Raw genomic sequence first — 17,125 nt, 5'->3', positions numbered from 1 at the left:
ACCCTGTGACATACAGACACAGACACACACACACTTACACACAACTAAATACATTCAGGAAAATAAAGAAATGAAATATTCTTTTAAAAGTATTAAAAATTAATCTTGAGCAAGCCTAGTAACCAACAGTTTGTGTTAATGTGATTTCAAGTTGCATACAGTAGTGTTTATTAAGTAGTTTCAATGCCTCTTCTACTTATGTGAGTTTTCTCAAATTAAATCATACCATACATAGGGCAAAATAAAATGCAATGTGATTCCCTACAGCAAAGATTAGCAAGCTATGACTCACGGTTAAATCTAGTTCTCTGTCTGTTTTCATGACTCTTGACCAAAAATGGTTCTTTTATTTCCAAGTTTGAAAAGCTTCAAAAGAAGAAGTACTATTTTATGACAGGTGAAAGTAATATGAATTTCCAACTTTAGTGTTCATAAAGAGAGTGTTATGAGAACACAGCCATACCCACTGACTTTATATTATTGTCTCTGGCATTTTTCATGGCCCAACAACAGAGCAAGCTAGTTGCAATGGGATTGCTAGGCCCATGAAGCCAAAACTAGGAACTATCTAAGATTTTTACAGAAAAGTTTACCTACCTTTGCAGTTGGTGCATTAACTCTGGATTTTCTAGGCTAAAATATCTCTGATAAGTGATCATCGTAGCATCAAAGCATTCCATGAGGGAAATAATATTTATAGCATAAACCCACAGGAAAATGTCACTGCCTGAATCAATTCTGGGAGTCTTAGATTATTCATATATTCTGTCCTTCTGGAGGAATCATAAAACCCATAAACTCAGTTCATACTTAAAGAGAACAAAAGAATGTGTGTTTCTTAGGACAAGCACAAAAAAGAATGAAACCTCATGGCAAGACATAATCAGATCAAGTTCAAGTCATCACTCTTGCATTTACCAGCTATGTAACCTGGGCAAGTCATTCACCTTTCTGGGCTTTATAACAATCAAGATGAATATGTCTACTCCCATGGATTTTCTGAGTACACAACTAACCTGTACTTCATAACCTGGAATGTTGGAGTAGGCAAATTCCTACTTATGCTCCCTCCAAGCTGTTTCAAGACAGGAATCATTCCTTTGGTTTTGTGTCTTATTTTTCTGTGCTACCCATATCTCATTCTGACTTCGAAATCCGCAAGGAAGAGAGTTGACCCCTTTTATAAACATCTACCTCTGCCTTTGCAGTTTCTCTGTAAGCATCTGTGGAGGGACAAAAAAAAAACTTACCAGCCCACCTCCCTGCTGCCAGGATTTCTCTTCAGATTTCTCTCTCAGGAGACCTAAGTGGAGGCTCTGATACAATGGAATATAATCAAATCTATTTTTCAGTTATAGGATGAAATGTGTCTGCAGTGCTGGTGGAACCTGCAGGTATATGTGATCCCAGTAGTTTCAAATCTAGTCTCCAGTAACAGGCCAGTTGCTGTCTGAAAGCCCTTTAGGTTATAAAGAAAAACTTCTTATTAAAATCCTAAAGTCAGAGAGGAAACATGAGAAGAAACTTACTTGCCTATTGATCATTGCTGAACATTCAAAGTGCACAGTTCATGATTATCTCTACACATTGATTCAGTGGGGACTTGGGTGTGATTGCCATGCCACTTCTTTCAGCGCATGCCAAACTGACAGCCACGAGGACTAAATTCAGTGTTGTACTATTCTCGGAAAGGACACAAAATCCAGACTTAGGAGTCATGGCCAATCTGGTCAGACAGAGCAAGACTGAAGTGAGCAGTGCATCCCTGAATGTGACTTGGATCCTTCTTAGTGATGCCCAGAAAGAAGACTTAAGGAGCTAGTTCCTGATCTAGAAAGATTTTTAGCATTACTGAAAGAGAAAGGGAAACAGACAGAAAAGGAAAAAAACAAGTTGAATGATTTTTTTGTTGTTGTTCATCAGGTCAAATGTTTTTTTTTAATTAGTAAATTTGTTTGAGTAAGTTCTGTGATTTAAATCACTTAATTTCCTTGTCAATCTTTTTCCAACTACATATAAAGTATAATACCATAACACTCAGTAGAATGTAAGCATATGCACGCAATGAGCCAATATGGACTTCCCCCTTTGTGTAATTCATATTTATCTGAGGGAAAAGATGGTACACTTACATCACCCAACTCAAACTGCCCCCCAGTAATGTTTTAGTGATAGCTTCTTGCATGGTTGAATCCACTGTGGATGCCCTATTTTACACGACCCATCCTTTCTTCACTTAGGCAGATTAAACTGCCTTGCTCTTAGCAAAGCTTCCAGTACATTGAATTTTCTAGATGTCTCATGTAAGGATATTTTTGAAGCATAAAGTTTCTAGAACCATCTCTAAAGATGCCCCACATTAATGCTGAGATGATGGTGATCGACCTGAGAATACTGAGATATCTCTCTAATATTTGCATTAGTTTGTACATCATAGCTTATCTTAATAGACAAATCATCTAGGTAGGTGTGGCATTATCTTGTGAGCCTTAAAAGCAGGGAACATTCTTTGCCTGGGACAGAAGTCAGAGAGACTGGAAGTATAAAAAATAATCTTGAGTATCACCACATTTGGCTTTAAGGATGGACAGAGTCATACCAAAGATAGAAAAGCAGCATGTAATTGGCGAGCAATCATCCTATGACAGAAGCATGTAAATGGAGCCCTCAGTCCAACAAACTCTAAGATCCAGGGTCAACCAATGACTAGAATCACTATGGAAGCAGACCCTTTTGCAGGGACTGTAGATGAGATTCCAGGCTTACCAGTGTTTTCATCTCAGCGATGTGAATCCCTGAGTGTAGAGAAAGTTGACTAGTTGAGTCTATCCCATCTTCAAGCCTGCATCTCCATGAACTAATAAAACATATCTTCATTTACTAACGTTTTGCAATTTTTTATAAAGCAAGAGAAAAGCAGTAAACTGTTCATTGCTATCTTTCCTTTGAAGTTCCTGGACGGATTTTTTTTAAATGAGTGTTCTAAGTAAAAATGTCTCTTTCATTTCTAAGTAGAAAATAATTCCATCCTTCTTTCACCACTTAGATTTGAGGAAATATTTCATTTCCTATTTCAGCTCACTGTCAGGCAACTTGATGGGAATATTTTTAAATGAACTATGTTAACATTTGTAATTTCCTAAAGAAGCAGTTGTTGATATGCTTCTTATTTGTTTCATGCAATAAGATTTGAATAAGGAAATTCAGTGTCATGACAGCAATACTTTGGGCAACTGGAGCTCTAGATCTTTAGATTCATATATTATTCCAGCTGAGAAGAATATAATGTATTCATAAATCTTAAATATAGTAACATTAGACACATCTGGTTACTATTCCAACATGTAAAGAATTTAGAAGTCATGATTTCTGTTATCTCAACAAGATAAAAAAAAAGACCAATCAGAAAACCAACATCTTGTCTTAAATCCATGAGAGAATTGGGGTCACAGGTCTGACGCTAACCTCTAAACCCTGAGAGGCAGGAATATCTAAAGAATATAAATTATTTTCCCAGAAGCAAAAGCTGTTAGACTCAGTTGCTAGTGGGAACGTTTAAATGATAACTTCAATGAATTTCTGTTGGCTGGTTGTAAGATACCTTGAAAGATTCAAAACTGCAGGGTGCATAGTATAACTAGGTATAATCCTTTCCCAGGTTATCCCTTGAAATTTTCTACCAGTCTTATGGTGAAGATCAGAAAAAAAAATAAACATGGAACTTGGCTAGATCAAGGGGGAAAGTAACCATTGTGAAATACAAACTGGCTCTTACAAATAAGCCCAGAGCATCCATCAAAACAAGCCTCAGCAACAAGGGGGAATAAAAGAATGCCTTATCTGACTTAGTGAAAGGAATATCACCTATTTCTATCTGGATTTTAGATTTTCTGTCTCACCTACAGGTGACAATATAAACTGAGAAGCACTCACGGTGGTCCACACTTCAGGGTCACAGGCAAAATCGTAATCAGAGAATTACAGAACGCTTCCCCTTCACCTAACTGTATCTCCACATCATGAAGGTGGGTTACAAAAAGTAAAATAACTTCAATGTTCAAACCCTAAGAAAGAGTTTCTAGGGAAACATAGAGACCGTGATAATGAACAGCAAGGATACTTCAAAAAATTGGAAGCTCTAACACTTCTACTTGTAGTAAACAGTAATGGTATCCCAACTCTTAGCCAGATCATCATATAGCCTCACAATAAAAGCCTATCTACTTAAGTTCCTATAACACAACTCATAACGCCCAGCTTTTAGCAAGAAAATTCAAGGCATTCCAAAAGACAAGAGAAATCTCTCAACCTCAAAGACAAACAAGGCATTAGAAACAGAATCCCATATGATGAGGACATAAAACAGCGTAATTGGTACACAAAGGTTCTATTTAGGAAAGTGAACAAGAAATTGTCCCAGAATTTAGAGATGTAAAATACTTCACATTTATTATCTTACAGGTTTTATGAATCATGGCACATCTTCACTGTGCCTACAGCTAAGGGTCTAGATATGTTCTGTGCAACCTGGGATCTCATCTGGAGGCCCAGCTGCTAAAGAATGTCTTCCTGAGCTGACTCATGGGGTGGTTGGATGGGGTCAGTCCATTAAGACCTTTTGGGTAGAGAACTCTGTTTGGTCACTGGATGTTGGTGTGGGGGCCACCCTCCACTCCTTGTTCTCCTTGCTGTATGGACCTTTCTAACATGCCGTTTTACTTCATCTAAGCCAGCTAGGCAGAGAGTCTGCTAAGCAAGATAGTTGTCATAATTTCCTTTTGACAAGACATGGAAATGACTTCTCAGTGTAGCCATATTTTGTTAGCTAAAAAGCAGTTAAAGAAGGTGAATTATAATATTGTAAGTACCAGGGGAAAAAGGACCATTTAGGGTCAGCTTAAAGATGCTGAGTATTTTGATTATGGTCATTTAAAAGGCAACATAAACCATAGTGTCACACAGCTTTAATCCCAGAGGCAGAGGCATGCAGTTCTCTGTGAGTTTGAGGACAGCTTGGTCTACAAAGTGAGTTCCAGGACACCCAAAACTGTTACACAGAGAAACCCTGTCTCTGAAATAGGAAGAAATGAAGGAAAAAGGAAGGAAGGAAGGAAGGAAGGAAGGAGAAAGGAAAGAAAAGAAAAGGTAAAAAGAGGGAGGGAGGCAGATAGGCAATATAATTAGCTAAGTGTTGTGCCCAGTTAATCAAATAGGCTGAGAAAGCAAAATTCTCATCTCTTTCTTTCCTTTATCCATCACCTCATCTCTTTACAAATGAAAGAGAAGAACCTGATAAACTTGGAGACGTTAAAAATGCCCAACAGCCTATAACTTGCTAGAGACCCCAATATCAAAGTCTTTCTTCTTCATCTTTTTGAGTCTAATGCCAAAAGAAATTAAATTAACAGTAGAAACAAAGTTAAGTGAGAATAAGTGGTAAGTTGCTTTTGTTAAGTTGGATACTTAAATCAATGACATTTCAAGAATTCAGATGAAAAATTTCAGGAGACATAAAGCAAAAAAGGAGAGAGGGCAGCATGAAACATGCCAGGAAAGGCTGCCAGACCCTGAGGCAATCCAAACTAATGAGTAGCATGCCTGCTCTTGAGTGGCTTGTTCTCTTGACAAAGCAGACTAGACTGGAGATGCTTGAATGCAAGAAGACAAGTATTATAGCAAAAAATATGAACCTGGTGGAAAATCAAGCAAAGAAAGGAATTATGCAGAGACATCATGGGGATAAAGAGCCTCAGAACAATTGCTCTCGAGGACTACCAAGAACTTCCCATGCCACAGCCACAGCCACAGTTCACAAGTCCTGATCAGGAAAGCCCAACTGCCAGTACGACCTCCTGCCTTGTCCACTCACTCTAAGCATTAGATAACAATACAGACTCCTCTTTGTGAATGGCAGTGAGAGGCTGCGGCTCACTACTGTACTTGAAGGCACTTTAAAAGCCTTGCTCACTGTGTGATGACTACTCTCTGCTTGTTTAAAGTGCAGATAGAATAAAGAACAGGTGATGAAAAGTCTACAGAGGAAATTAGGATTGCCTAAGCTGCACTGGGGAGATTTTAAAGGAGGGATATGGTATTTTGCATAAGTCCTTGACTTATGAGGAACACATAGGGATGACAATTGTTAATAACTACTGCTGGTAACTCATGATTCTCTTACTGCCTTGGTTTCTATCAAACTGAAGTGTGATTTCAAATCAGGGCATAGAAAATCCTATCCAACTATTGCTGGATAGGATATTTATGATCCTAGTTCCTCTGTCATCTCAAATTAGTAGTTCTCAATCTGTGGGTCAAGACCCCTTTGGGCAAACCTCTAACTCCAAAAATATTTACATTATAATTCACAACAGTAGAAAAATTGCAATTATGAAGCAGCAATGAAAATAATTTTATGGTTGGGGGTCAGAACAAAATGAGGAACTGTATTAAAGGGTTGCAGCAATAGGACGGTTGAGAACCACTATCTCAAAATAATCCATCTAGCAACTCACAAGTGAAGGAATATGTCCCGCTCTTTCTGGTGCAAAGGAACATTACTTAGGTCATGTAGGTCATTTCAAGACTGTATTGAATCGGATGGAGATATAGCTCACTGGTAGAGGGCTTGTCAAACATGCTCAAAGTCCAGAGTTCCACCCTAAGTATTGGAAATATAAAGAGGCGGGGAGAAGTTTCATGACCTGCTTCAATTCATTGCTGGCCACATAAATCCAGGAAATTACTTAAACTCTGAGTGAAATTGGAATTGTTTCACCTCTTTCCATGTTAAGATGAGTGGAGGGCTGGATGAGGCTGAATGAAGTCATGTATACAGTAGTACTCCTTCGTCACAGAGCATCTGTTTAGTAGTGTTAGTCAGTTGACGTATTTCCCAGTGAACATTGAAGTTGTGCTGGAGATCACAGGTGGACTGCAAAACGTTCTGCCAGCCATTTGCAATAGCACAACTAGGCAAGCCAAAGAGAAGTTCTCAACTGGACAGGCTTAATTCATTCAGCCCCACTCTGAATATAAATCTTACTGTCTGTCTTCACAGTTCTTAAACACACTTTTGGAAGTTATTTGAATCTGACCATAGAAGACAAAACAGGGTCAATACCTGGCTCTCTATTACATTCATTATGTAGTAGTTCAGAATGATTAATTTATTTTAAATTGTCTTTAATTTAACAATAAAATTTTTGCAAAGAAGAAATACTGATAAGTTCATTTTTATCTAATAAGGAGAGAATGCAATAATACACCTTAGTCAAATGGATTTTAAGCCGTTGGTTTTCCTGACTTAATAACTATAAGATACTCGTCTATTGTCAAGAGTTATTTTAGAAATTCCAAGTTAATTTGGAAGCATTTAGTCACTGTCTCCTGAACTGAATCTGTCATGTCAACATGCCTCTAAATACCTACTGAAGAACAGCTTCAAAGGCCCCTTCCGGCATTTGACTAAATTCTGGGACTTTCTACCTACCTCACCTTCATATTTGTGGTAAACGATGTCATTTTAAGAGAAGAATAATAAGCACACACCTACCATTGTGAATTAGCCACATTTTCACCAGCAAATCACCCTGAACATGGTCTCATTTGAGTGTTTTTATGGGAAAAGCAGTATTAAGTAGATATCAAAGAAATTACTTGAGTAATAAAGTGAAAACACAGTTTGTACTAAGATAGACTATGTCAATTTTTTTCACTAAGGTCCCCAAACAATTTTTGTAGCTAGTTCCACACAGGATAACAATCATCAAAAATAATACTAATGGACTCTGTAAAAAAAACTTTAAAAATTATATCATTTATGCCAAATAGTTACGTGGTGTAAAATAATCATAATCCTTTCAAATTGTGTTAGTTACTTTTTTCATCGTTGTGATAATATGCAAAAAAATGAATTTTTAATCTATACTTGAGAGGTTCGTGACTTAAGAGAGCATATTCCATCACGGCAAGAAAGGCATAGTAGGGTTCATGATGCAGCAGCTTGCAGCAGCCAAACATGAAAACATACAAAACATGAAACAGAAGAGGCAGAGAGCAAACAGGAAGCAAAGCGAGGCTAAAACGCTCAAAACCAGCTATTGTAAACCACTTCCTCCATTGAGGCTTATCTTAGTCATGTCTCTGTGTTAGAGACAGTGAACAAAAGCACCTAGAGGAGGAAAGGATTTATTTGACTTATATATTCCAAGTCACTGTCCATTGAGGGAGGGGGCAGGGCAGGAACCTGGAGACAAGAACTGAATCAGAAGTCTTGAAAGAGTGCTGCTTACTGGCTTGCTCTCCATGAATTTGACTTGCTTTCTTATGCAACACAGAGCTATCTACTTAGAGGCAGCATAGTCCTCAAGTAGGCTGGGTCCTCTCACATCAATCATTAAGAAACTACCCAACAGATTTGTGTGTCAGGCTTCCTCAGACCATCAAAAATCAAATCATGACACGGAGACTTACTATTATATATAAATTGTTGGCCTTAGCTTATGCCTATCCCACTAGCTCTTATAGTTTAAACCAACCTGGTTTTCTTCATTTATGTTATGCCTCAGGGCTTTTTGCCTTTTTTTCATTCTGTATGTCCTCTGTAAATGGAGACTGCAGTTTTGTTTCCCAGACACCCAGACATGAATAATCACTCAGAAACTATATTAATTGCAACACTGTTTGGCCAATGGCTCAGGCATATTTCTAGCTATCTCTTACATCTTAAAGTAACCCATTTCTATGAGTCTATGTATTGCCATGTAGCCCTGGAATTACCTCCTTTTCTACATGTCTATTTCCTCAGTGGCTGGCTGGCATCTGACCTGACTTCACCATCTTTTTCTCTGCATCTCTGCTCAGAGTTCACACCTGGCTTTACTCTACTAAGTCATTGTCCAAAACAGCTTTATTCATTAGCCAATAAAAGCAACACATATACAGAAGGACATTCCACATCATTTCTCCTTCTCTGTCTAAATAAAAAGGAAGGTTTAAATTTTAACGTAGTAAAATTATATATAACAAAAGAGTTATTAAGCAAAAATTACAGTTAAAATATTTTTAACTGTTTGTATTTGACAAAATTAAAGAAAATATTTCATCATCTATTTTATTTTGTGAGTCTAAAGTTTTACATTTAATTTATCTTTTATCACAATTAAGGAAAACGATATCTGTCTTTAACTCCATCAAAAACCCTAGAAGGATATAGTTGTAACATGGAGGGTCCTGTTTGTTGTTGGGGTTTTTGTCCTGCCTGGTACCCCACAACTGTTTAGCCCCAAAGAAAATGAAACGTAGGTCTCCATAAATTATAAACTGATTGGCCCATTAGCTCTAGCCTCTCACTGGCTAACTCTCACATCTTGATTAACCCATTTTTCTGATCAATATTAGCCATGTGGCTCAGTACCTTTTTCAGTGGGGCAGATCACATCCTGCTGCTTTGGTGGTCTGGGTAGGAGTGGGAGGAATCAACTTCCTCCTTCCCAGAATTCTCCTGTTTTCATTGCATCATTTCTACTTCCTGTCTGGTTTTCCCACCTGTACTTCCTGCCTGGCCAATCAGCGTTTATTTAAAACATGAGTGACAGAATACAGACAATTCTCCCACACCACTTCTTCCTCTTTTTTAAAAAAAAGAAAACAAAGGAAAATATCCATAGTACATTTTTTGGGAATGTGGGCGTAGTATTCCAGGCTACTTCCAGCTGGTTGGGGGTGCTGATAATCTTATGGAGACTTAAGAAAATTAAGAGTTATGATCAAGTCCTGACTAAAGTATCCTGTGAGTCTTGATCATCTCAGGCAGCAGACTTGAACCTCTTCTGGATGAAGAATTTAGACATCTGGGCCATCTATTTCTGCCAGAGATTTTTCAGGTAGTCTTCCTTGATCAAAGTTGATTTTTCTAAACTCTAAATAAATCCATAGCCTCTCATTTTCTGTGGAAACAAAAGCAAAATCTCTTCTCCAAAGTAACGTACCTTTTGACTTCAATTTTGAAGGCAAGGCACTTTTAAAATACCTATCTTGAAGTAATTCTGCAGCATTTATAAGCAAATATCTTTTAGAAGCTGTTGCTCCTTCCTCAGCCTTCAAACTATTCAAAGAGAGCATAATAACATACAGTATCCAGATTCTCTGTGTATTTTCCATCTTTACATGGCTTTATTTTAACCTCTATTTCTTTTATTTTTAATATTTTGCTTTTTGAGACAGGTTCTCTGTGTATCTTTGTCCTGGAACTCCCTCTGTAAACGAGGCTTTCCTTGAACTCACAGAGATCCGTCTGTCTCTGCCTCCCAGGCTACTCTTTTCTTTCTTTCTTTCTTTTTTTGAGAACTTTAATCTTTAGCCTGTATATATTTTTAACACACTGTAAACCATTTAGAGGTTTGCTTTCTCTTTGAATTTCTCTTTACTGTATATCTCTCTTTATCTGAACACATGCGTCTTTAATTTGCTGAGGAATATGGAGAAGTTTTTTTGCCACAGCTCTATGGTGTTTTAAGTTCCTTGCCAGGAAGTAAGTGGCAACATTGTGTCCATAGTTCTATAGTCTGGACCACCTGCTTGAAAGAGTCAGAGTTTTCCCTGGCAGGATGGCCCAGAAAGCAAGCATTTTAAAACAGTGCTGCTTTTTTCCTGCTATGACCGAAAACTGAAATGCTTTACTCTAGTCTTTCCCAAGCTTTCTCAGGCTTTCTGTGGGTGCAGTTATCCACGTAGGTGCCATTCTGTAACATGAACGGGGACTGCTTGTTGTTGGGGTTTTTGTCCTGCCCGGTACCCCACAACTGTTTAGCCCCAAAGAAAATCACACATAGGTCTCTGTAAATTATAAGCTGATCGGCCCATTAGCTCTAGCCTCTCACTGGCTAACTCTCACATCTTGATTAACCCATTTTTCTGATCTATGTTAGCCATGTGGCTCAGTATCTTTTTCAGTGGGGCAGATCACATCCTGCTGCTTTGTGGTCTGGGTAGGAGTGGGAGGAATCAACTTCCTCCTTCCCAGAATTCTCCTGTTTTCATTGCATCATTTCTACTTCCTGTCTGGTTTTCCCACCTATACTTCCTGTCTGGCCAATCAGCATTTATTTAAAACATGATTGACAGAATACAGACAATTCTCCCACACCATATAGTATTACCTAAGTCAAATGCAAGTCCATTATAAACACTTCTAGAACTGACAGAGACATCTTGGTGCCTGGACAGTTCAACTTTGGGGTATCCATCTTTAGCCTACAGGTCCATAGTATCTGGAAGACTTTTACATGAAGCAGAAAATTTGAAAGACTCTTTTACCTTTATGGGCAGTTTGCTAGTCAATTTTTTGTGTGTCCTGTAGAATGTCTGTCAGACTCTTTTATGAAGCAGGGACCCTGAAAGACTGTCTCATCTTTTTTCCTTTTTTTTTTTGGCAAGTTTAGCAGTCATTTTTGTGTGGGTCCTGCATATCCGGTTCATACAGCAAACCACCAAGCAGTCCAGGCAAGAGCAGTTTCTTGCCAAAATGACTAGCCTTTTTAGAACTCAAAGCAGTTCAGTTCACAGCCCCAGCACGCGTAGAGCAGAAGCATACAGTGGTTTTCTATTGTGAGTGATCTCCAATAAACTTTGTTATATTTTATTATATGCTCTTGAGGACCTCATTTAATTATGCAACAGTCCTACTTTCACTGCTTCTTCCGTGCCTGGCTGGCTGGATCCTGTCTGTTTGGCTGGTGACTGCCTGGCTAGCTGGCCCCAGGCATCACCTTCCTTCTCTTCCTCATTAGCTTCTTCCTCCAACCTAGATACTTTCTCCTATTTATTCTCTCCGCCCACCAACCCATCTAGCCTATTTCTCTACTACCTAGCTATTGGCTGTTCCGCTTTTTATTAGACCAATCATGTGCCTTATGAAAGTAAGGTAAAACAACAACACATCATGACATCATTAAATAAGTTAAACATAACCAAATGTGACATATCTTTGCCTAGTTAAAGTAATATTCCACAACATAAACGAAATGTAACACATTTTTACATAGTTAAAGTAATATCCACAGTATTTGCCTACACGCAATCTGATGGAGGCATTTTCTAAGACGAGGCTCCTCTTACCAAATAACTCTATATTTGTGTCCTCCTTCCACCCCTAAAACCCTAAGAAAACCAACGAGGAGGAGAATGCTCTATTTCCTAAAAGTTCTGCTATCTCCCCAAACAGCATTACAAACATGGATCAAATATCCAAACTCAAGAGTCAATGGCAGACTTTTCATATACAAATCAAAACAAAGGATTTAGGTTGTAACTCAGTAGCAGAGTCCGTGCCTAACATACCTGAGGTTCTGGGTTCAAGCTTCAAAAAAACTGCATTACTTTGACAGTCTTTGACTGTCTGCCTGTCTCTCTGTGTGTGATACAAGAAAATGGTTAAAGCAAGCAAAAATTAAATGACCCTGTGATACTGTGACTATGTCATAGAAGTGTGTTACACTGACCAACGTCATATATGATGTCAAATAGCCTATATTATTATGGACAGCTTTTAAAATGTACTATTTCAGTTATAATAAATTATGCCTGGGCAAATTGTAAAGTTTATGAAACCACTGAAGAAAAGCTTTTTCTAAATCCATGTCAGCTTTACAAGAGGAGGCCCAAGAAGATTTACGGTAGATTTCTTGTTCATTGTTTCTTCCCACCTAGTGCCTCTTGGTGAACAAATATTTAGCCTCATTCCTTTTTGGGAAAACAGTGTACAGAGATTTTGTTGATGGCCTTTCCTGAGGAGAAGCAGATAAGACATTTTATGGTAGTAAGATTTAGACTTGGAGGATTTGCTCTTGGATTGTAACCAAGGCAAGAAAATGAGGCAGTTCTCCAACAACATGTGTTCTTTAGGTTGGCTTTATAGGTTGCTTGCTGATTAATGGACTTTGTGGAGTTGTAAACTCTCATAAGGCTGATACCAAGGCTAGTTCTGCTTTTTCAGTACACTGTCATTAAGGTTGGTTGTTTTAGCAAAAGACAGAGACAAATGACTTGTTTTTCCATTGGTTTCAAACTAAAACCAGCCCTCCATTTTCTTTCCAGAAAAGAATTCTTCATACAAATATTATGATCTTCAAATGTCTAATTTGAAACTTGGTTTAAATTTGTTCTGCCCAATCCAAAAAATGCTCAGACTCAGAAGAGATTACTTATGACCACTGGTTGTTTTTATTAAAGGGTGTAATCTTGACATACAGTATTTAATGAGTGAATCAAATTGTGCAATAAATCTCAAGAACTCTTCCTATAAGAGTAATTCTAGCCACATGCGATTTCAGTACAATAAGGAACATTAAGCACAACTCACACACAATATGTTAGTTTTGATACTACTGTGTCCTGAACAGTGGTTTCAACCGAGGGTGTTTTTGCCTTATGATGGTCATTTTGGAATATCTGGAATCAGTTTTAGTTGTTCAAGCCTTGAGTACTGTTGGAATCTTATAAATAGAAACCAGAGATGCTGATAAACATCCTACCAGACACAAGTTAGCTTTCATAATAAAGATTTATCTGGTTCAAAATGTCAGTAGTTCTAAGGCGTAGAAATCCTGACCTAGAATCATGGCTGAGTCTGGAGAATGTACTCATGCTGAGGGGAGGAGGGAGGGGGGTGTTCATTGCCTCAGCATGAGTGTGAATTGAGAAAAGGTCAAGGGCTTGACATTTTTCACTTTTGAGTGTCTTAATGGAGCAATTGTTATTTCAAAGATTAAAGGGGGAAAACTAAGTAAAGGCTGAATTTATAATGAGGTCATGTCTCTTCTTGTTTCTTGATCTGCTTCCAAAGAAAAAGAGAAAGGAAATCACCCACAGACTGAAGTTACCACGTTTTAGTGCCTGGGTTAATTAAACAAGAATGGGTATTACTATCGGGGGAGAGTGATGTCTATATCTTAATTACAGATTTACCGAAATGCACAGAACTCTCTGGGCAGCAAGTTGGTTGCTCTGAGGTACTGGGACAAACTGTCATCTTAATCTATGATTTATAGGGTGTGTCACTTCAGTCACTCAGTTTAAGTTCCTTAGCTGTGTGCTTGCTGGCCCGTTTCTATGTGACGGTTGCTCTTGGGTTGGGAGCAGCTGCTTTCTCTTAAATGCCTATGCCTATGTTTTCTACATTTCTATGACAATGTGTTCACACCAATATAATTATGACTGCATTAGCACTTGCCCTGTAAAGCATATGATTCAGGGGTTTATGAGAAGGTAATAAAAACTCACATCAAGCTTAAACTTGTCTCTGGGTGGGGGTAGTTGTAAATGGTCATTGTTGGTTAGGGCCTTCTGAAGTTTGTGGTCATTAGTCCTATTTATGGATTATTTCTCTGCAGAGCCAAAACTATGTGCTGTGGGATTTAGAGCTTTAATCATTTAGCAAAACACAGAACCCTTGCCAAGTTTCATTGGCATTCATTAATTCTTTCGACAAATATTTGAGTGCTTAAAATGGGCCAGGGGCAGGTAAACAACCCCGAGTTCATGTTCTCATAGAGTGTATTTTACACAGGGAAAGGAAGCAAGAGGTTAGGGAGAAAGAGGCCAAGGAGCAAGAAGAAATAGAAAGAAGAGAGAAGAAAGAAGAGTCTGGGGCAGGGAGAGAAAGAGGGAAGGAGGATATGGAGGAGTAAAAGGAAGAGGAGGAAGAAGAGGGAAGAGAAAGAAAGAATGAACGAATGAAGAGAAGAGAGGTGAAAATGGAAATGACACATGCCCAGAGCTTGACAAAGCATTTAAATAGGGTGATTTGTGGCTAGAAAAGTAGACAAAGATGGTATCTTTAGGAGGCTATGGGAAAGCAGTCTTTTCTGCCCAAGGCATTCCAGGCAGAAGCATCATTTGGCATAAACTGCCAAGGCTGTGTGAGTAGGCAGGGCCATAGGCTGGGGCAGGAAGGGCAAAGGCAGGATGTGGCAGATGTGATAGGGAGTGGAAGCAGGCCAACCAAGCCCTTCTAAACTAGGATTTGGGACTTGGCTTTTAAAACAGGGGAGGAACGTGGGCTGATCTGAGTTTGAAATAGATCCTTTTGATAGTTTTGGTTTGTAGAGGGAGCAGAGAGCCTAGTTGGAAAATCCAGATGGTGACATTATGAACATGTTTGCAGGGCTACCTGTGCAATCCCCTTCGAGGGGCGATCAAATCACTGAGCAATGTCCAGAGAGTGAGATTCAGGCTAACACTATTCTCTTACTGGAGTAAACTCCTGCAGGAAATCTATTAAACTAGAAAGGATTGAGGGAAAAAAAATAAAGCCTTTGTCAATTTGTTCACCTGTAAAATGGGCTTTATAATGCATGATTTTGCAGAATTGTCCTCAATTGATAACATATGAAAAGCTCTTAGTTCCAGGCATATCAGCTGTTAACTCATAAACACATTGACTACCACACAGACGTTGGAAGGCAAGGAATTTTCTTGTTAATCTTTTTATTTTACTTACCTATTCTTTGAGAATTTCATACATCTATTCAAAGCATGGTAATCATATCCAATTGCTCTCAAGACACAACTAAAATTCTTTTGTACTTTTCTTGAAAAACAGGGGACCACCCCAGAATCAGAAATATTTTTTCTCTATTCTTGAGTTTTGACGTCTTCTTTTCCTACTCATTTCTGTTGTGTTTTCTTATTGCCTCCAATTGCTGTCTGGAAAGATGGCACCCATCTGAGCATATGCACTGCAGTGGATTTCAGAGTGAAGAAAGGCTTCTGCACGCTTTACAATCTAATAAAAATAATGAGACAGCGAGGTGGAGGGAGGGAGGAGAGAGAGAGAGAGAGTTCTGCAGCCATCACCAATGCCTAATTAAAACATTTTCCTCACTCGAAAGTGAAATCCTGTAAGCACTAGCACTTCCTCCCCATCTCCCCTTCTCCACAGCCTGTGGCAACCACTAATCTGCTTCCTGTTTCTCTGCGTTGGCCTCTTCTGGACTTTTTCTCTCTGTGGAATCATAAACTATTTATCATTTCCTGGCCTGCTTCCTTCACTAGGCCTAATGTTTTCAAGGCTCATCCCTACTATAATTAGCTTCTTATTGCTGAGATAGATATCTATATATTTTGATCAAAATGGAAATCTTTTTGCACAGTAGTTATAGCAGATAGCAAATTATTCAAGTACATTTTCATAATAAAGAATTTGATAAAGTGTAAGAAAAATATGGCATAAGCTATAAGAAAAAAATTGATAATAAAAGTTCTGGAGTTTGTTGATGATTGCTCTTACCTTAGAATGGATCATAAATAGAATATTCTCCTTTTGATACTATTATGGCGCTGCCACAATTGGTCTACTTCTACTACCTCTTATCAAGCTGTCTTTCTGGTTTGTAGTTCACCCCCTACCCCCCACCCTTTCCTTTTCTGTAGTCTGTAACAAGCCTGGCAAACTACAGCCCATAGGCCAAATCTGGATTGAAGCATACTTTTGTAATCAAATTTTTATTGGGTTGTGGCCACACCCATTCATTTACATATTATCTGAGGCTGTTTTTACTTACCATAATAATGTTGAATTGTGGCAAGGGAAATCATATGGTTCACAAAATCTAAGTTATTAATTATCTGGCCCCATATGTCCAAAAAGATTACTGACACCTAGTCTAATGAGTGAGCAAAGACAGGACCTCAGAATTTATTTGTATCTAATCAGAATAATTTGTGGTTTACTGTGAGTTCTCTGAGCTAGAGCAACTCATTCCCAACACCATGAAAATGATCTAATTATTTGTAGAAATAATTTTACCTTTATATGAGGTTAAAAATATTTCAATGAAAAGTGGTGTTGGATTATTTCTAAATATTCCAGGCCTGTGAGTAAATGTGACTGCTACCTTGTGGATTACAAATATCACATAATAACCACATATACTCAACCCAGTGCTGCACACAAGTGTATCACACTTGACAATATGCATACTATGTGTGCTTTTCTGAACACAGGAATTTTTAAGTTCCCAGAAACTCCAGCCAAAAGCTTTGGAAACTGTCCGCTTTGATCAGCTTTTATCTAAATCTGGACTCACAGATTTAGAGTCCCGTAATAAAAGCCAGGCAATTTTCA

General features: G+C 38.3%; 1 protein-coding gene across 1 annotated transcript in view; it reads left to right on the top strand.

The window, feature by feature from the left end:
- LOC121443080 (E3 ubiquitin-protein ligase Midline-1-like) overlaps nucleotides 1–17,125 on the top strand; it is a 318,467-nt gene that overhangs the window by 25,283 nt on the left and 276,059 nt on the right. The gene's annotated exons all lie outside the window — the stretch shown is intronic.

The sequence above is a fragment of the Microtus oregoni genome, unplaced genomic scaffold, assembly GCF_018167655.1.
Source record: "Microtus oregoni isolate MIOR12 unplaced genomic scaffold, Mior012 000099F_ref0000060, whole genome shotgun sequence".
NCBI lineage: Eukaryota > Metazoa > Chordata > Mammalia > Rodentia > Cricetidae > Microtus > Microtus oregoni.
This window is presented reverse-complemented; position numbering and strand designations above follow the sequence as displayed.